Below are 22,092 nucleotides of genomic sequence, written 5' to 3' on the forward strand. Positions count from 1 at the left end.
TTACACTATACATAATTTCCTTGTATGGTTATGATTTTGGAAAATTCAGGGAAAAGTTCAGCATGGTGGACATAGGGTGGTAGAGAGGAGGAGCTCTACAAGGAGACATCAAGAAATGGAGAATTCTGTAGAAACTTGGACTCCCCAGGAAACTCATAAGTACCTGGGAAATCCCTGCGGATGTGAGGGGTTGGAAAGACACAGAACAGTTTCCACTTCTGTGAAATGGAAATGGAGAGTTCGAGCAGTTTCTATTTAAATATCACAGGACAGGGTAACTCCAGTAGGCTGGAGAACTTGGGGTCTCCAAAAGAAACCAACATCGGTATTGTAGGTACTAGCAATATCAGATGTGTCTTTCAAATAAAACCTCCTCCTGCCCCACAGATACTCAAGCTATTCTTTTAGTCTCTCATCCTCAAAGGCACACACAAAAGGGAGCAATTGCTTTTTAAATTCTGTCTGCTAGATAGGGTCTGATGAATACATTTCCAGACAATGTTGCCAAGAAACTTGGAACCATCTTTCTCCTACCCAAGCTCATGACGACTCGAAAAACCCTGTGATCTCCGTGGACCTCAGGTAAAAACATCTGTCTCACCTCTCCAATCAGCTGTGATCAAAACAGTAACAAGAGCTTCCTTGGATGCAAACCTCCTTGGAAAATGTAAAAGGGCCATAGAAACTGAGGAAGATAATTATGCAAAGGAACATTTTCTTGTCTCTGACTATGTAGGACTACCTTCAGAACCACAAGGGACCCTGGGGTAGGCCATCCTTCTCTGCAGAGGGAAGATGCAGGCCTGGTCTAAGTGGCTGCAGCTGCTCGGAAGTGGCCCTCACTGGGACCCAGGAGGTGTCCTAACAGCAAAAGTTCTCATTTTACTTGAAAGTACAGCTTTCTCCACTCCTCACCACCCCCAGAATTTGTAATCTAGATTTTAAACCACATGTAGTCATGCCAAACATTTTTTTCTGAGATTGTCAAACGTTTGTAGTTAATTATCAGTTGGAATCGATGTAACAAAATCTGCATTTCTATGCTGGATTTTATTAAAATGCCTCTGATATCGGCCAGGGACTGTGGTTAGTGTATTGCTAGTACATGCAATGAGGTTTTTCCTTCTTCTCTGAGGAAAACCCCAACAGGCTTTATAAATCAGTACTATCAACTGGAATGGCCCAGACTTACCGTAAGAAAGTGCTATCACTTCCACTTTTAAGAAACAATGAACTATTTCCTGGCTTCTCAATTAGGAAGGCTTTTTGGGACTTTGAAGAAAAAAATGTAATATGTAATAAATATACTAAGGAACAAGCATGATTAATGACAGTTCAGAAAGAGTCTTCAAGCTGGTTTCTTATAGCTCAGGAATCTACATTTACTTCTCAAGAAAACCCAGCTTCCATGAGGGCTATAAGGAATGCACAGAGAAAGTCAGAAAATACAAAAGAAATTCTCACTCTAGGATTTGACTCAAGGCTTAAGCCTTCCTTGAATGGGTGGGGTCGGCTAAAAAGCCACTCTTGCCATTCATTGACTTCTTATCCATTGCATTGGAAGCTGTTATGAGGGCATAGTGGGGGTTGGAGTGGGAGCCCACAGATCACCTTCCTCCTGCAGAGAAGAAAGGAAAACAGCTTGTGTCCTGGCATCTTCTTAGGACTTCTGAGCCTAATCAACATATTAACTCTGGAAGATGTGATCAGACCAGAATGTATCCCCCAGTCACCCTTATCTCTCCTTCCATTTGTGGCCAAAGAGAAATAGGTCTCTCTCTGTATGAAACACACCCATTCATTAACTCTTGGGAAGCTATACCCTCCTCAGCTTTTCCAGGACAACATTTTACCTCATTGTACAGTATCTTAATCACTCCAGCTTCTTGCCTCCATAGACCTGCTCATGCCTTCTCCATCCAAAGATGAGGGATTCCTACTCTTTTTCCTTCCATCACCTGAATTTCCCTCCTTTTTTTTTTTTTTTTTTTTTTTTTGAGACAGGATCTTGCTCTGCCACCCAGGCTGGAGTGCAGTGGCACCATCTCGGCTCACTGCAAGCTCTGCCTCCTGGGTTCACGCCATTCTCCTGCCTCAGCCTCCCAAGTAGCTGGGACTACAGGCGCCCACCACCACACCCAGCTAATTGTTTTGTATTTTTACTAGAGATGGAGTTTCACCGTGTTAGCCAGGATGGTCTCGATCTCCCGATCTCGTGATCCACCCACCTCGGCCTCCCAAAGTGCTGGGATTACAGGTTTGAGCCACCACTCCTGGCCCTCCATCACCTGAATTTCAAAATCATGCTGCCTTCACCTCCTTATGTAACATTTGCTCTGTCACCCATGGCAATCTCACTCACTGCTTGCCCATGAGACTTCTGAGAATCACCACATACTTTCCATCGCCCACATCCTAAAAAACTATTTTCAGTAATTTCTGGGATTTACCTTTTTGCTGCAATGATTTTCACACTGATGTTTTTGACATTCCTTCTTCCCACCAGTTGTATGATAATGGCTTTTCCCTCTCCTGATACTTCCAATTGCTCTTTTTCCACTTATACTGTCAGTTCTTTCTCTTTAAAGGACCTTTAAAGGTAGGGTGGTCAGAGGATTTCATCCTCACTTTTCCGCGATATGAGTTTCTTCATCTGTAAAAGGAAGACGATGATGTTACTGGTAGAAATATGAAATGGTGCAGTCACTTTGGAAAACAGTGTGACTATTCCTAAAAAAGTTAAAACATAGAGTTACCATTTGACCCAGCATTTCTACCTCCAGGTATATACCCAAGATAATTTTTTAAAATACATGTTAACACAAAAACTCGTATACGGTTATTCGTAGCAACATGATTTATAACAGCCAAAGAGTGGAAACAAATGTCCATCAACAGATGATGGATAAACAAAGTGTGATGGATACACACAATGGAATATTAGTCATACAAAGAAATGAAGTGCTAAAACAGACTACAGCATGAATAAACGTTGAAAACATGCTACAGAACATGAATGAAGTCAGTCACGAAAGACTACATTCTGTATGATTCTGTTTATATGAAATGTCTAGAGTTGGAAAATGTATAGTGATATAAAGTGGATTAATAGTAGTCTAGTGACAGGGGAAATGATGAGGGATTAGGGATAATAGCTCTCTTAGTCTAATTATGCTGCTATAACAAAATACCACAGACTGGGTAATTTATAAAGAACAAAAATTTACTTCTGACACTTCTGAAGCCACCAATGTTGGTGTCTGGCGAGGGCTGTTTTCTGCTTCCAAGATGGCACCTTGCTGCTCTGTCCTCATATAGTGGCAGGTGGAAGGCAAGAGGGGCAATCTCTCTCTGAAGCCTCTTTTATACAGGTATTAATCCATTCATAAGGGTGGAGTCCTCGCAAGTTAATCACTTCCCAAAAGGCCCTCCTCTTATTACCACCTTAATGAGTATTAAGTTTCAACATATTAATAACTTTTTGAGGGATACCACATTCAAAGAAAAGCAATAGCTAAAGGTTATAGAGGGGTTTTTGTTTTTGCAGTGATTAAAAATATTCTCAAATTGTGTTGATAATTGCACAACTCTGAATGTGCAAAAAAAAAAACAAAACCCCACTGAATCGTACACTTTAAATGGATGAATTGTATGGTATGTAAATTATATCTCAATAAAGCGGTTACAAAAACAAGTAAAAAACATTAAGAAAACAAATGAAAAACAAAGAGGAAGAGGATGATATACCTATCTCATCAAAGGTTTGGGGAAGATTGATAAAATGAGGCACGAGCATCCCACAGCACAGTAACTAGCTCATAAGGAGTGCTCAAAAACTGCTAGATATTGATATTGTTATTCCACTTTCTTAGTTACATCTTATGTTCACAGTTCCTTTCACCGTAAGAAACAGAAAACTCCATAAACAGAGAGCAGAGTGTGATTCAAAGAACTCACATTCAAGGGCTGGAAGCAAAGTTTCAAGGATTCTTTTACGTGTATCTAATACTACTTCATAATCAAAAATACTTTCAAAGAGTCATTAATGGGTCTAGTTGAGCTTGGTTCTTATTAAATATTTATAGAGTTGGCAACCAGCTTATCCATACAGGGAATTAGACAATAGAAGCTGCTCCTTTTGTATCTGGGTGTTCATATTGTTTTGTTTGGCAGAGTACCAGGAAAGTTAGGTTTGAAATAGAATCCTTGGAGGAGAGGTGGTTAGGATTTCCAACTCTCCTTTCTGTCCCTTTTTTAGTAAGTTTTGAGTAACCTTCCTGTACTTGGTGCATACTGTCCCTAGGAGGATAATGATGATATCTCATGATTTGAATAGTAAACTTCCTTTAGGAACAGTTAACTGAGGAGTCATTGGGATTATTGCTCCCTTAAATATGCATTTAAACACCAAATGCTAATCTTTTATTGAACTAGAAAAACATAAAAGTTTACATAGTGAAGGTGTCGGCCCTACAGCGAAGGGATAAATTTTTCAAGTAAAAAATTGCTATGATGTATCTCTTCTTTTTCATAACTTTTATCAGTTATTTATCACTACTTTGTTTGTCTGTAGGACTTAGTTGTTTTGTAAAATGTGATGACATAAGCTTTGCGTAGAGATCATATTTGTCTTGTTCACTGTTTAATACCCAGCCAGAACTTAAATCATAGAAGGTACTTTAAAAATATTTTTGAATGAACAAATAAATAGTGTATATACATAAAATGTATTTGTAGTATGTATAAAATATATGATGCTACAGAGACCTACACACCTGTGCATCCACGCAGGTACATCTATAGTCTGGGGCTCAGTTTCAGCTTGGGTGAAATCTGTGATGGTGAATTTTATGTGTCAACTTAACTGAAACGTGGGGTACCCAGATATTTGGCTAAATACTATTTCTGGGCATGTATGTGAGGGAGGAGATTAGCATTTGAATTGGTAAACTCTAAAGCAGATTACCCTTCCCAAAGTAGGTGGCATCATCCAAGTCATGAGGGCTTGAATAGAACAAAAGGTGGGGAAGGGAGAATTGGTTTCTTTTTCCTGATTGACTGATCTGGGACATTGTTCTTTTCCTGCCCTTGGACTGAGACATACACCATTGAGTCCCCTGGTTCTTAGGGCTTTGGACTTGGACTTAACTATACCACCACTTTTTCTGGGTCTCCATCTTACAGATGGCAGACTATGGGTCTTCTTCCTCCTCCATAATCATGTGATAGATAGATACTAAATCTCTCTATCTATCTATCTATCAGTATGTATATATTTACCAACATCTACCTATCTATCTATCCATCATTATCTATATATTTACCAATGTCTGTCTATCTATCTATCTATCTATCTATCTATCTATCTATCTATCTATCCACCCATCCTATTGGCTCTGTTTCTCTGGTGAACCTTGACTAATATGAAACTCTTATAGCTGCTCCATGTAGTTGTGCCCAGACTTGGACTGTGATTCTTGAGCCTGCTCTTTCTATAATGTTCTGTTTTTTTTTTTTTTTCAAAATACCCGAATACATGTTGAAATACCAGAAAATGAGGATGCTGATAAGGAAAATGGGACTATGGTCATGTAGGAACCACCACCTGAACAGCTCGACCCCCTATCACTTTCTTTTCTTCCGTGAGAATTCACCCCCTTCACTAATTGGACCCAATACCTCTCCCCAGAGATCATTTACAATGTGCTTGTAATCTCAATATAGAGATGCATTAACTAATATAAGGCTTCCACCATAACATCTCCAATTTATGAATGAGTTTCAGATTTTTTTTGGCAATTGTAATGATTCTTTTGTAAAGGTGGTTTCATTTTTTTCCATGGGCAGTGACATTTTACCAATACAGTTAAACCTTTAATATGCCTTTAATATGGCTTTTAAGAGAGACATGCAATGGTTTTAGCTAAGGACGATTTTGAGGACTGTGAGCATCAAAGTTGTTGGCGGCCCTCAGCTGGATGCTCACCTGGGACTATCATCCAGGGGCTTTGGTTTTTCTTCACATGGCTTCTTGGACTTACACCGAACATGGCATCTGGGTTCCAAGAAAGAGCACTTCAAGTGGACAAACCCAGTGTACAAGCAATGGTCAAGCATCCGCTGTCTTCATCCTTGCCAATATTCCAGTGGCCAAAGCTAACATGGCCAAGACCAGAGGCAATGTTGGGAAGGCTGGCACAAGAGTTGGAATGACTAGAGTCATGGTTTATTGAGGACCACCAAAGTAACAGTCTTCATGATGAGAGAAACCATAAATATTGGGCAAGTTTTTAGAAGACCAATGAGAATTTTTCTTTTCCTCTTGTCAGTTAGTTTTTCTTTGGTAGCTCCTCTATAACACTTACAAGCCATAGAAGGTAAATGTACTCACCAAACATCAGACTAAATGCCTAATCCTTTGCTAGGTGCTAGAAGTTTTTCATAGAGATAAAACTACATGTGGCTTCAAGGAGATTATGGTCATGTTAGGGAGATGGGCATGTGAATATACAGTTACAAAACAGTCGTAAAAGTCCCTATCTGACAGCTTTGAAGAGAGCAGTGGTTCTCCCAGCACGGAGGTTGAGATCTGAGAATGGACAGACTGCCTGCTCAAGTGGGTTCCTGACCCCTGAGTAGCCTAACTGGGAGACATCCCCCACTAGGGGCAGACCAACACATCACACCTCACATGGCTGGTACACCCTGAGACAAAGCTTCCAGAGCAAGAATCAGACAGCAACATTCGCTGTTCAGCAATATTCTATCTTCTGCAGCCTCCGCTGCTGATACCCTGGCAAATGGGGTCTGGAGTGGACCTCAAGCAAACTCCAACAGACCTGCAGCTGAGGGTCCTGACTGTTAGAAGGAAAACTAACAAACAGAAAGGACACCCACACCAAAACCCCATCAGTACGTCACCATCATCAAAGACCAAAGGCAGATAAAACCACAAAGATGGGGAAAAAGCAGTGCAGAAAAGCTGGAAATTCAAAAAATCAGAGCGCATCTCCCCCTCCAAAGGAACACAGCTCATTGCCAGCAATGGAACAAAGCTGGACGGAAAATGACTTTGACGAGTTGAGAGAAGAAGGCTTCAGTCGATCAAACTTCTCAGAGCTAGAGGAGGAACTACGTAACCAGCGCAAAGAAACTAAAAACCTTGAAAAAAGAATGGATGAATGGATAACTAGAATAATCAATGCAGAGAAGACCTTAAAAGAACTGATAGAGATGAAAACCATGACATGAGAACTATGTGACAAATGCACAAGCTTCAGTAACCGACTCTATCAACTGGAAGAAAGATTATCAGTGATTGAAGATCAAATGAATGAAATGAAGTGAGAAGAGAAATTTAGAGAAAAAAGAGTAAAAAGAAATGAACAAAGCCTCCAAGAAATATGGGATTATGTGAAAAGACCAAATCTCCGTCTGATTGGTGTGCCTGAAAGTGATGGGGAAAATGGAACCACATTGGAAAACACTCTGCAGGATATCATCCAGGAGAACTTCCCCAAACTAGTAAGGCAGGCCAACATTCAAATTCAGGAAATACAGAGAATGCCACAAAGATACTCCTTGAGAAGAGCAACTCCAAGACACATAATTGTCAGATTCACCAAAGTTGAAATGAAGGAAAAAATGTTAAGGGCAGCCAGAGAGAAAGGTCGGGTTACCCACAAAGGGAAGCCCATCAGACTAACAGCAGACCTCTCAGCAGAAACTCTACAAGCCAGAAGAGAGTGGGGGCCAATATTCAACATTCTTAAAGAAAAGAATTTTCAACCCAGAATTTCATATCCAGCCAAACTAAGTTTTGTAAGTGAAGGAGAAATAAAAACCTTTAGAGACAAGCAGCTTAGAGATTTTGTCACCACCAGGCCTGCCCTACAAGAGATCCTGAAGGAGGCACTAAACATGGAAAGGAACAACTGGTACCAGCCATTGCAAAAACAGGCCAAAATGTAATGTCCATCAATGCTAGGAAGAAACTGCATCAACTAATGAGCAAAATAACCAGCTAATATCATAATGACAGGATCAAGTTCACATATAACAATATTAATCTTAAATGTAAATGGATTAAATGCCCCAATTAAAAGACACAGACTGGCAAATTGGATAGAGTCAAGACCCATCAGTTTGCTGTATTCAGGAGACCCATCTCACATGCAGAGACATACATAGGCTCAAAATAAAGGGATGGAAGAAGATCTACCAAGCAAATGGAAAACAAAAAAAAGCAGGGGTTGCAATCCTAGTCTCTGATAAAACAGACTTTAAACCATCAAAGATCAAAAGAGACAAAGAAGGACATTACATAATGGTAAAGGGATCAATTCATCAGGAAGAGCTAACTATCCTAAATATATATGCACCCAATACAGGAGCACCCAGATTCATAAAGCAAGTCCTTAGAGACTTACAAAGAGACTTCGACTCCCATACAGTAATAATGGGAGACTTTAACACCCCACTGTCAACATTAGACAGATCAATGAGACAGAAAGTTAACAAGGATATCCAGGAATTGAACTCAACTCTGCACCAAGCAGACCTAATAGACATCTACAGAACTCTCCACCCCAAATCAACAGACTATATATTCTTCTCAGCACCACATCACACTTATTCCAAAATTGACCACATAGTTGGAAGTAAAGCACTCCTCAGCAAATGTAAAACCACGGAAATTATAACAAACTGTCTCTCAGACCACAGTGCAATCAAACTAGAACTCAGGACTAAGAAACTCAATCAAAACTGCTCAACTACATGGAAACTGAACAACCTGCTCCTGAATGACTACTGGGTACATAACAAAATGAAGGCAGAAATAAAGATGTTCTCTGAAACCAATGAGAACAAAGATACAACATACCAGAATCTCTTGGACACATTTAAAGCAGTGTGTAGAGGGAAATTTATAGCACTAAATGCCCACAAGAGAAAGCTGGAAAGATCTAAATTTGACACCCTAACATCACAATTAAAAGAACTAGAGAAGCAAGAGCAAACACATTCAAAAGCTAGTAGAAGGCAAGAAATAACAAAGATCAGAGCAGAACTGAAGGAGATAGAGACACAAAAAAACCCTCCAAAAAATCAATGAATCCAGGAGCTGGTTTTTTGAAAAGATCAACAAAATTGACAGACCGCTAGCAAGACTAATAAAGAAGAAAAGAGAGAGGAATCAAATAGACGCAATAAAAAATGATAAAGGGGATATCACCACCGACCCCACAGAAATACAAACTACCATCAGAGAATAGTATAAACACCTCTATGCAAATAAACTAGAAAACCTAGAAGAAATGGATAACTTCCTGGACACTTAACATTCTCCCAAGACTGAACCAGGAAGAAGTTGAATCCCTGAATAAACCAATAGCAGGCTCTGAAATTGAGGCAATAATTAATAGCCTACCAACCAAAAAAAGTCCAGGACCAGATAGATTCACAGCCGAATTCTACCAAAGGTACAAGGAGGAACTGGTACCATTCCTTCTGAAACTATTCCAAACAATAGAAAAAGAGGGAATCCTCCCTAACTCATTTTATGAGGCCAACATCATCCTGATACCAAAGCCTGGCAGAGACACAACAAAAAAAGGGAATTTTAGACCAATATCCCTGATGAACATCGATGCAAAAATCCTCAATAAAATACTGGCAAACTGAATCCAGCAGCACATCAAAAAGCTTATCCACCATGATCAAGTGGGCTTCATCCCTGGGATGCAAGGCTGGTTCGACATATGCAAATCAATAAACGTAATCCAGCATATAAGCAGAACCAAAGACAAAAACCACATGATTATCTCAATAGATGCAGAAAAGGCCTTTGACAAAATTCAACAGTCCTTCATGCTAAAAACTCTCAATAAATTCGGTATTGATGGAACGTATCTCAAAATAATAACTATTTATAACAAACCCACAGCCAATATCATACTGAATGGGCAAAAACTAGAAGCATTCCCTTTGAAAACTGGCACAAGACAGGGATGCCCTCTCTCACCACTCCTATTCAACATAGTGGTGGAAGTTCTGGCTAGGGCAATCAGGCAAGAAAAAGAAATAAAGGGTATTCAGTTAGGAAAAGAAGAAGTCAAATTGTCCCTGTTTGCAGATGACATGATTGTATATTTAGAAAACCCCATTGTCTCAGCCCAAAATTTCCTTAAGCTGATAAGCAACTTCAGGAAAGTGTCAGTATACAAAATCAAGGTGCAAAAATCACAAGCATTCTTATACACCAGTAACAGACAAACAGAGAGCCAAATCATGAATGAATTCCCATTCACAATAGCTCTAAAGAGAATCAAATACCTAGGAATCCAACTTACAAGGGATGTAAAGGACCTCTTCAAGGAGAACTACAAACCACTGCTCAGTGAAATCAAAGAGGACACAAACAAATGGAAGAACATACCATGCTCATGGATAGGAAGAATCAATATTGTGAAAATGGCCATACTGCCCAAGGTAATTTATAGATTCAATGCCATCCCCATTAAGCTACCAATGAGTTTCTTCACAGAATTAGAAAAAACTACTTTAAAGTTCATATGGAACCCAAAAAAACCCACATTGCCAAGACAATCCTAAGCCAAAAGAACAAAGCTGGAGGCATCATGCTACCTGACTTCAAGCTATACTACAAGGCTACAGTAACCAAAACAGCATGGTAGTGGTACCAAAACAGAAATATAGAGCAATGGAAAAGAACAGAGCCCTCAGAAATAATACCACACATCTATAGCCATCTGATCTTTGACAAACCTGACAAAAACCAGAAATGGGGAAAGGATTCCCTATTTAACAAATGGTGCTGGGAAAACTGGCTAGCCATAAGTAGAAAGCTGAAACTGGATCCTTTCCTTATTCCTTATACAAAAATTAATTCAAGATGGATTAGAGATTTAAATGTTAGACCTAAAACCATAAAAACCCTAGAAGAAAACCTAGATAATACCATTCAGGACATAGGCATGGGCAAGGATGTCATGTCTAAAACACCAAAAGCAATGGCAACAAAAGCCAAAATTGACACATGGGATCTAATTAAACTAAAGAGCTTCTGCACAGCAAAAGAAACTACCATCAGAGTGAACCGGCAACCTACAGAATGGGAGAAAATTTTTGCAATCTACTCATCTGACAAAGGGCTAATATCCAGAATCTACGAAGAACTCAAACTTACAAGAAAAACACAAACAATACCATCAAAAAGTGGGCAAAGGATACGAACAGACACTTCTCAAAAGAAGACATTTATGCAGCCAACAGACACATGAAAAAATGCTCATCATCACTGGTCATCAGAGAAATGAAAATCAAAACCACAATGAGATACCATCTCATACCAGTTAGAATGGTGATCATTAAAAAGTCAGGAAACAACAGGTGCTGGAGAGGATGTGGAGAAATAGGAATGCTTTTACACTGTTGGTGGGACTGTAAACTAGTTCAACCATTGTGGAAGACAGTGTGGCGATTCCTCAAGGATCTAGAACTAGAAATACCATTTGACCCAGCCATCCCATTACTGGGTATATACCTAAAGGATTATAAATCATGCTGCTATAAAGACACATGCACACATAAGTTTATTGCAGCACTATTCACAATAGCAAAGACTTGGAATCAACCCAATTTTCCATCAGTGACAGACTGGATTAAGAAAATGTGGCACATATACACCGTGGAATACTATGTAGCCATAAAAAAGGATGAGTTCGTGTCCTTTGTAGGGACATGGATGCAGCTAGAAACCATCATTCTCATCAAACTATTGCAAGAACAGAAAACCAAAGAATGCATGTTCTCACTCATAGGTGGGAACTGAACAATGAGATCACTTGGACACAGGAAGGGGAACATCACACACCGGGGCCTATTGTGGGGAGGGGGTGGAGGGAAGGATAGCATTAGGAGATACACCTAATGTAAATGACGAGTTAATGGGTACAGCTTACCAACATGGCACATGTATACATATGTAACAAACCTGCACGTTGTGCCCATGTACCCTAGAACTTAAAGTATAATAAAAAACAAAACAAAATGCAATTACAAAACAGTGTGATGATAAAACAAAAGTGTATGCCTTTCAAGGTAGAATGAGAGCCCAAGGGAAGGAGCACCTAAATCTGCTTGAGGGAGGAGAAGGAGGCATTCTCCAACTGAATAAGAGTGGAGAAAGAATAGTCAGCAGGCTGAAATAGCATATACCCTCTTTGTAGTCCTTGTATTGCTCTAGGATATAAAGGATGTATGTGTGTGTATGTGAGACTGAGAAGAGGTGCTTACAAGATATAATTGCACAGATATATATAAACTAGATCAGGAAGGATCTGGTATTCCATGCTAAAATGTCTCAGCCCCCCACTCCCACCTATGGAGGATGGGGATCCATAGGAGACTTGGTCAGAGGAGCAGGGATTGGATGTGTGCATTACACAGATTGATCAACTCTGTATCCTGTCTTGGCGTTGGTTTGCCTCACACCATTCTTGTAGTGTGACATGGTGCTTCCACTCATTTCCCCAAAATAACAATCCCCTCAACAAAACATTAGTGAAAAATTGAGATTTTCTCTACATATGTACATTGTAGAGATTTCTATGTCACTACAGAAACTGGAAGTTTTGTGTGTCAGACTGGGGAGGAAGTCAGATTTCAGGGTGTACAGAATGACACTCCTCAAGTCCCCTTTCCTCATTTCCTCCTTTGGCTCCTAGCTGAGTCCCCATCTTTCTCTGGGTCCTCTCCCTTCCAAGCCTGTAATTTTCTCTGACTCTAGGTCTTTATTCAGGAATCATGCTTCCTGGCTCCCCAGTCCTCTATCTCTTCCCCTTTCTCATGCAGAACAGTCGAGCGCTATTCTAGCACTTCCATTCCCATCACTTAACTCAGCAAAGAAAGACCTGCCAAAGAAAGATCTTCCCACACCTTAAAAGGCATCAGGGTCTATTAATTATATAAATAAAATATTAGTATGTATTTCTGATGTATCTGTAAAATGTCACTTTGTATGCAACACGAAGAATGCATTGGGTTGAGGACAGCAGTGAGGCTAACCACAGAAAAGACTAATAAGGAAAATATTGCATTAGCATAGAAAAAAAAATCTGTGGAGAGCCTGAGATAGGAGCTGAGATGGCGATGGAAAGGGTAGATATGATAGTCATTAGGAGGCAGAGTTAAGTGGACTTTGCCGTGAATCCAGGTCATAACAGTGATTAAGAAATACAAGTGTCGCTCCTTCAAGTAGAATAAAATCTTCTTGAGACCATTTGTTGAGCCAGTCTTAGGAAGATAAATAACAGAATGATAGAGAATTGAGCAATATGTTGCTATGGTGCTCCTAGAATTCAACTCCCCCATCAACCACATTGGAAGTATCAGGTACATTAATAAATAACGAAACTGACTTTTAAAAACACCAGATCTCACACGTCCAAATAGGTGTTGGCCCCTAAGTCATCATGGGCAACTGTCACTTATTCCAACAATGCTGACTGTGTTGAAATCTTTTCTGAACTCTTTGGCATCTGCATTTGCAGCCAGGATATGAGACACCCAATAGTCTGGTCTCATTACTCGATGGTGACTTATTTTTCCACTGGACAGCTTTAGCCACCATGAATATCCAAATTGCTTTCCAGACACCAAGACAAAGCCTCCAGCTTAGGAAAATAAATTGACACCTGAGGATGGAAGATTCTCAGCTGAAGCTCATGTTTGGAAAAATGGCCACAGCGACGGGCAACAGGCTTGTCAGGAAAAGACGCTGGGCAGACAACGTCATTCCGCCCTGCTCTTCATTTCCAGCTTTCTGAGCCCCACACATCATCAGAAGGTAATCTGGGCAACGTTGCCGGCTCTGACACTTTATTCCTAGGATACGAGAGGCAAAAGTGGCTCAAAGAGAAGAGGAAAGGACACAGAAGCCTGGAAATAAGCTTTCCTCAAAAAGTGCTACTGTTGGATTATGACAGAATGAAGCTGAAAACACATTTTCCCTTGGTAGCCTCATGGTTCAGCTGCAGGATCTGCTTGAACCAGGGAAGGACGGGCGTTTTGGAGCAGTCCAGCTTCAGTGGCCAGTCCAGGTAGTTTCGGTATGGGCTGAATAGACATTCCTAGTTGTTAAAAAAGGAAAAGAAATGAAAGTATCAGAAACTGGGAGCTTTGTGTGTATTTAATAAAATGCATTAAATACATGCAAAGTGATTAGTACAATGTCAGACAAATAAAATTTGCTCACTTAGTAGTAAATACATGTTCAGGAAAAATCAAACGAATTTAAGCTGGGTGTGGTCCAGCTACATGGGAGGCTGAGGTAAGAGAATCACTTGAGCCTGGGAGTTTGAGGCCAACCTGGACAACATAGCAAGACTCCATTTCAAAACAAATATTAAAAAAAGAAAGTCATGGGTATTTGTGCTTTTTGTTTTTTTCTTAATGGAAATACAGATAGTACAATAACTACCATATTCTGGCCACAGACCCTCCTGATTCCATATAGATTGCTAATTTCAGATAATTACCTTTTGTTTATTCCACATTTATACATATATACACACACACATACACACACACACAGTACTTTCCATGTCCCAAGAGACTGTTGTAACCATCTTACATTGTATCATTTAATCCTGATAATGGTCTTATGAGAGCTAGATACTGTTGGTTATTATCACCATTTTACAGATGAGAAAACTGAGGCCTAGAGGGGTTGAATGACTTGCCTAAGATACTCAGCTAATCAGTAGTAGAGACTGTGCTCTTAAGCATCACAATTTTCTGTCTTTTGAAATTCAATTTTGGCAGTCTTTTCATTCTTGTTCACATCCTGCTCACATCTTTTTGGTCACATCTTGCTCACATCCTTGGTCACATCTTTTTTCACCCAGGGTTTTTAATTTTTTGTATTTATACAGTGGACCAAGGAATAATTAATTGTAACATACTCCTTGGTGCTACCATGGGATCAGAGGCCGAAAGCACTTGCCCAGGCCCCAGCACCCACTCACCTGCTTGCTCTCCCTCCTGCAAGGAGTTTGAGCACAGTGGCTGAGTAAGCAAGCCCCATCCCTGTCACAAGTCCCACGAAGGGATCCAGGGAACTCTCTGTCTCAGCATCACTGTTGACGTTGGCCTTGATCATGTGGCTGATAATTCCAAAATCTGTGTGATGGCTGAGTCTGGTTTTGATGCTCAGCTTGACTCTTCAGACTGTTTCCCCTTGACTTTTAGAATGCCTTGCAATTGTTTGTAGAAAGCTGAATATGTTGTCTCAGGCAATAGGAACAAAGGTAAATAGGCCTAAATGTGAGGATGTATGTTAATCTGGCTACATATTGGATTGCGTTTAGCATTTGCTGTAGCTGTGGGTGTTACAGGCTTCAAATTCATCTCTTGTCCTTGTTTTGTGTTTTCTGTTGTTTTTGGGCTTCCTAAGAACCCTCCAGATTTTAGGGTGGTGGTTTTCTCTGTAATCTCAGATCTCTGATGGGTCTAAGAAACATGTTGCTTTTCAGTTTTTTCATTATTTTCTCATTGTGAGGATGGGAGTGACAACTTCTAAGCTCTTCACGTGTTGAAGCTGAAACCAGAATCTTCCCAAACACTTTTAAGATCAAAAATATTTTCTCAAATAAAATCTTGTGTATCTGAGGTAAGCCTCATCATTGTCCAACTCAGTTCAGGTGCTACTGCTGGAGAATTTCTCATCTATACCTCCCATTGGGTATCAAGAGCACCACCTTTTCACTCACGCTGTTTCAGGGGATTTACAAGTGTCCTGAGTCATTAAAAAGCAGTGTGTCCATATGGGGTAGTGAGGATCAGATCTGCACAATTTTAGAGCATGAGCAGGAATCTTTTCAGCTGGAAAATCCAACAAAAATGGTAAGATAGGTGGTGGCAGAAGCTCATCAGACAGCAGTGGGAAGAGCAGCTGTGTGGTTCCTCCCATGTGATGGTGGTATGTGTTGCTCGTGCAATTGAAACAGATGAGTTGCAGGCTATAGCTTGGTTCCCACAAAGCTCCCAGGTGCCTGCCAGCCTCTGGATTCTGAGCTCTGTGTGCTTTTCTGTGTACCCTATCTTATCAGCAAGGTTGAGTTCTCTTATTTAAAACCCCAAAGACATCTGATATGGTTTGGCTGTGTCCCCACTCAAATCTCATCTTGATTGTAGCTCCTATAATCCCCACGTGTCATGGGAGGGACCGAGTTGGAGGTCACTGAGTCAAGGGGGTGGCTTTTTCCCATGCTGTTCTCATGATAGCGAATAAGTCTCACTAGATCTGATGGTTTTATAAAGGGCAGTTCCCCTACACACACTCTCTTGCCTGCCACTATGTAAGATGTGCCTTTGCTCCTCCTTTGCCTTCCACCATGATTGTGAGGCCTTCTCTGCCATGTGGAATTGTGAGTCCATTAAACCTGTTTTTCTTTATAAATTACCTAGTCTCATGTATGTCTTTATTAGCAGTGTGAGAGCAGACTAATACAGCATCCTTCAAGATCTCACCCTGACCTCTTCCTTTAGCCTACCCTAGCCCAGCTGCCTCTCATCTGGTCTCCTAAGGATGGTGGACCAGGTGGTCTGAAGGTCTGGAGGACTGAAACGTGCCCTCTCCTCTACAACTCACATTGAGGTAGAAAGTCTCCATTCTTCTCTTGTTGTCCAGATTATTGAGGATCTATTTTCTTTTGATAAAACTTGGCCAGGCGTTGTGGCTCACACCTGTAATCCTAGCACTTTGGGAGGCCGAGGCAGGCAGATTGCCTGAGCTCAGGAGTTCGAGACCAGCCTGGGCAACATGGTGAAACTCCATCTCTACTAAAATACAAAAAAAAAAAAAAAAGAAATTAGCCAGGTGTGGTGGCGTGTGCCTGTAGTCCCAGCTACTCAGGAGGCTGAGGCAGGAGCATCCCTTCAACCCAGGAGGTGGAGGTTGCAGTGAGCCGAGATTGTGCCACTGGTTGGAGGGGACCAAGGAAGAGGTCAGAACCCTGCACACTTAGCCTTCTTCACAACTTTCCAGTTCACTGAAATCACACTTAAAAGGAATCAGTGGCCCTCATGATACCAAATCCAGTGGTCACTTCTCAGTCCTCCTCCGTCTTGCCCTGTTAGCAGCATTGGCTACAGCTCATCACATCCTCTCATTTGAAGACTTGTCCCCTTAGTTTAGGATGCCCCTTTCACAGTCCTCCTCCTATCTTGCAGGTTGTTCCTTCTCAGCCTCTTTGACTAGGTTCTCCCTTCTTCCCTGTCATTAAATGCTGTTGTGCTCCACAGCCACGTCTGCTATGCACATTCATTCCCTACTTAAGCTCACTCAGTGTCACCACTTAAGCACCATCTCTAATGCTGATGAGCCACTAATTTCTTTCTCCAGCTCAGACAGGTTCTCAGCATGCTAGACTCATAAAGCAAATGCCTTACATCACATGTCTACTAGCTATTGAATTTAAAATGTTCAAAACCAAACTCCTTACCCTCCCCCCAAACCTGCTCCTCCTCCCAGAATTTCACATCTCTGTAAATGGCAATTAATTTTTCTAGCTTCATGGGCCGTAAGCCTTACCTCCCTTTTTCTCTCACTCCACATTTCATCCATCAGGAAATCCTGCCAGTGTGACTCCACATTCTAGCATTTCTCTTCCATAGTTCTCATCTGGTCAGGTCACCACCAGCTCTGATCTGGATTTTGCGAAAGTTTTCTAACTGATCTCCCTAATTCCTTCTTGATAATCCACATTCTACTGCGGATTATCAACATTTATATGCTACAGTTTAAAATGTTAAGTTGGATCTTGTCATTCCTTTCCTTCAAACCCTCTGGTGAGTTCCAACAGTCCTACAGGGTTTCCAAGCTCTCTATGATCATGTGTCTCATCAAGTCTCTAACAGTATTTCCTGCCTCGCTATAAGTGACTCCACTTCCCTCACTGGTCCCTTTCTTGTTACCTTTTTTTTTTTTTTTTTTTTTTTGAGACAGAGTTTTGCTCTTGTTGCCCAGGCTGGAGTGCAATGGCGCAATCTTAGCTCACTGCAACCTCCGCCTCCCGCGTTCAAGCGATTCTCCTGCCTCAGCCTTTGTGAGTAGCTGGGATTACAGGCACGTGCCACCATGCCCGGTTAATTTTGTATTTTTAGTAGAGACAGGGGTTCTCCATGTTGGTCAGGCTAGTCATGAACTCCTGACTTTAGGTGATCCACCTGCCTCGGCCACCCAAAGTGCTGGGATTACAGGCGTGAGCCACCACGCCCAGCCCCTTTCTTGTTACTCACATATGCCATGCTCAGACTCACAATGGCCTTTGCATAGGCTGTTCTTTCTACCTGGAGAACTCCACCCTACCCATCTGCATGACTCTGCCCCTCACCACCTTCAGGCCCTGCTTGGTCACCCCACCATAAGTCCTCCCCTGGCCAGCTATTTAACATAGCACCCTGTCTCCCTGTGTCCTTACCCAGCTTGTTATTCTTCTCAGCACTGACCATTACCTGAAATAGATTATGTGTTACTGTTGGTCTCCCTTATCTATCTACATATGTATGTATCTATCTATCTGTCTATCTATCTATCTATCATCTACCTACCATTCTGTCTATCTATATCTATCTATCTGTCTATCTATCTATTGTTCTATCTATTTTTGAGACAGAATCTTACTCTGTTACCCAAGCTGGAGGGCAGTGACATGATCATGACTCACTGCAGTCTTGACCTCCTGGACTCCTTCTCTCTGAGCCTCCCAAGTAGCTGGGACCATGGGCATGCACCACTACACCTGGCTAATTTGTCTATTTTTGTACCGGCTAGACCAGGCTGGTCTCAGACTCTTGGCCTCAAGTGATCCACCCACCTCAGCCTCCCAAAGTGCTGGGATTCCTGGTGTGAGCCACCACACCTGGCTGGTCTCCCTGATTAGAAAGTAAGTAAGCTTAGCAAGAGCAGGTGCTTTTTCTGTTTTTATTCACTGCTCAATCTCTGTTGCTAAGAACAATCCTTGGCACATATTGGGGGCATAATGAATAGTGAATGAATAAACCCTGTAAAGAGGCCCATCACTCCCAGGAAACCCCAAACCTCTAAAATCCCAATCTTCCATTTTACAGATGAAAACCTGAGGCCCCAAAAGAGAAGTGACTTGGTCAAGATCTCCCAGGAGTTAATGCCAGAGTAAGGCCAGATTCTGAGCCACTCATTTCCCAATCCTGTCCTCTTTCCCTGTGTATCCCAATGATAGTGGAGGGAATAGATTTCAGCTTCTGCCTGTCAGGTGATATTGCAGAGGTCATGGTTCAAAAGGTTATCCCAATAAACTGAAGGCAGAAAGGCCACCAGGTGGCTGAGGCCGTGACACTCCCAGAGGAGATGTGATAAGGATCCATGCCCTGGTGACTTGGGAAGTCGAGAGGAAGGTCAAAGTCTGGATGACTTTGTGAAAGAAGCTTGTTGAATAATTGAATGTGGAGATAAAAGGCACAGAAAGAAAAAAATCAAAGTGATAATAAGGAAGGAGGGCCCATTTTCATTTATCTTTGTATCTTCCATGCCAGTACTTAGCAGAGGGTACATTTACCCCCAAATATCTATTGCCAGACATGGCAATGAGGAGGACCAGAAGGATCACAATTCGTGGTTTTCTAATGGGCCAGGCTTCCTAAGTGCCATGGATAAGAACACAAACTTAGGGTAAGATACACCTAGGTCAAACCTCATTTATCTTTTTTACCCTCTTTTTGCGCAAGTGATCTTGGGCAAAAAAAATTATTCTCTCTAAATCTCAATTTTTCCATCTCTAAACTTGGATAATATAGAAACAAGAGAAAGAGAGAGGGAGGGAGAAAAAAAGAGAGAGAGAGAGAGAGAGTCAGAGAGAGAAAGGGAGAAAGAGAGTGAGACCACAGTTGTGTATATGATATACTTACTTAGCACAAGGCCCAGCACATGCGAGGCCCTCAGTAAATGCTGACTTTTCTTTACTACCTCAGCGGCTTCTGTCTTCTCTTGAAATCCATGCCCTCTCATTTCTGGTTCTGCAATGCTGAGATCCTGGCTCCTCCCTGCTCCTTCTTCTCAAGGGGGTCTATTGAGAAGAGGAGGGCTGCTATGATTAAATCTCCTTCCCACCTCTGAATTTGAGATGAATTTGGTGCTCTCCATCTGCTCAGCTGGCAGACTTTTCACGAGGGCCTGGGCATCGTGATAAACGTATGAATCACATCAGCTCTGCTGTATAGTCATGAGAGTAACGTGGGAGCCACATGCGAATGACCCCAGGGTGGACCTGCTGTTAGTGTTTCCAAGTGGTGACAACTTGCTCCCGTTCCCATCCATACCTCCAACTCTGTGCTGATATCTCACCTTTGATATTGGCATTGAATCCAGAGAACTAACTGTTTGAGCCTCATCTCTGGACTCAGAGGAGATGGGAGGGCCTTGGTGTTTCATTTTAAGAACAAGAGAAAAGCTGCGTTTCTATCCTGTGCTTGCTCACAGGAGCAGCCCACACTTTGCCCTTCTCAGAATCCTGTGTTGTTCCCATCTGAAGCCTGCCAGCTTCAGAGGTTAAGTCTCTGAGACGAAAGGAAAGCGGGGGCTGGAAGAATTTTGGAGGGAGTCCAGGACTGCCTGGCCAAGCCAACCCAAATAATTCAAGCAAGCAAAAATCTGCTTGGGCCTGAACTGGCTGTCTAGACAGTTGTGATTATATGCAGGTAGCTATATGACCTTGCACTTCATTTAGCCTGCGTTGAACTTGTTTAGAGGCACATACCAGTGAGTGTCTTGGTTTGGGTTCTCCCAGAAACAGACCTATAATGAAGAATTTCAGTGCAGTTAATTTACTTAGGAGGTAATCCTAGAGTGTGCTAGTGGAGGAATGGGAGCCTGAGAGAGAGAAGGGAAAGTAGGCAATAAGGAGTATGTCGTTCAGCTAGTTACTGCTGTGGGCAACTGGAACTGAATCGTGCAGGGTGACTAGCAAGGTCATTGTAGAAATGCCTCAGAATCACACCCCAACAAGAGGGCAAGGAAGCTGGGGTGCTCGTCCATCAGCTTTCCTCTGTCATTGTGTCTAAGGGCACATTCAGCCTGCCGGGTGTGCAGACCAGGTTTGCATCCTCTTAGGCAGGGAGTCACAGGCGTGTCCAGTACAGAGCCTTCAGCCTATGGAGAAGAAAGTCTAGGGTACCAGAGTCAGGCATTGCCAATATCTGCAGCCAGTGAGTCAAAACACAAAGCCCCCTAAATCTAAAGAGTTGACCATTCTGACCCAATCCTAGATTGTTAAATGATAGTCATCCAGATGTAGAAGCTAGGAACTTTGTCACATAATTTTCCCCTCTACCAGGAGCTCCTTCTAAATAATAATGACATCTACTGAGTGCTTACTGTGTGCCAGGCACTTAAATTATCTCATTTCATTCTTATAACAACACCAAGAGGTGAGAACTATTAATAATAATATTATCACTCATGCTGCATGGATGAAGTTACTGAAGCTCAAAGAGTTCAAGAACTTGCCCAAGGTCACATAATCAATAAGGAATAAAGCCAAGATTTGGACTGAAGCCATCTGACTCCAGAGCTTGACTCCTTCTTCCCTGTGCCCGCCTGCTTATGTCCCCATGCAGCCTATGCCAGGGCTCCCTCAGGCCAGGGTGATCCTCATATTGAAAAGTATTTTGCTTAGCCATATCTTGCATGGAAAATGGCATTTGCAGAGCTGCTGCTCAGTACTTTCCCACACCTGCTCTTCAGCAATGCTCAGAGCTGCCTTGTGAGTTTAGGGTCAGGATCCCCATGTCACAGGTGAAGAACCTGAGTGAGGTTCAGAGAAATGAAGTGACTTGCCCATGCCCTAGCACTGGGGGTGCAATCGAGTGAAGTGGGCAGGAGGGTCAGCCATCTGTCAAAATTCAGATCAAGAGTTCCCTCTTCCTGACCCTCCTCCCCATCCTCCCAAAGCAGAAGGAGCCATTCTCTTGTTTCTGATCCACACATATGTTCTCCCAAGGCACTTAGGATATTTTATTGCACACCATTGA

General features: G+C 41.8%; 2 long non-coding RNA genes across 2 annotated transcripts in view; one reads left to right on the forward strand and one right to left on the reverse strand.

Annotated features, from left to right (window-relative positions):
• Window positions 1–22,092, forward strand: part of LOC117089485 — a 195,562-nt gene that overhangs the window by 164,460 nt on the left and 9,010 nt on the right. The gene's annotated exons all lie outside the window — the stretch shown is intronic.
• Window positions 1–22,092, reverse strand: part of LOC117089484 — a 216,061-nt gene that overhangs the window by 9,666 nt on the left and 184,303 nt on the right. Inside the window, exon 2 of the long non-coding RNA XR_004439630.1 lies at window positions 2,451–2,653. This is a non-coding gene — a long non-coding RNA (uncharacterized LOC117089484). The remainder of the gene's footprint in view (window positions 1–2,450; window positions 2,654–22,092) is intronic.

Source organism: Trachypithecus francoisi, unplaced genomic scaffold (assembly GCF_009764315.1).
Source record: "Trachypithecus francoisi isolate TF-2019V2 unplaced genomic scaffold, Tfra_2.0 Lachesis_group11, whole genome shotgun sequence".
Taxonomy (NCBI): Eukaryota; Metazoa; Chordata; class Mammalia; order Primates; family Cercopithecidae; genus Trachypithecus; species Trachypithecus francoisi.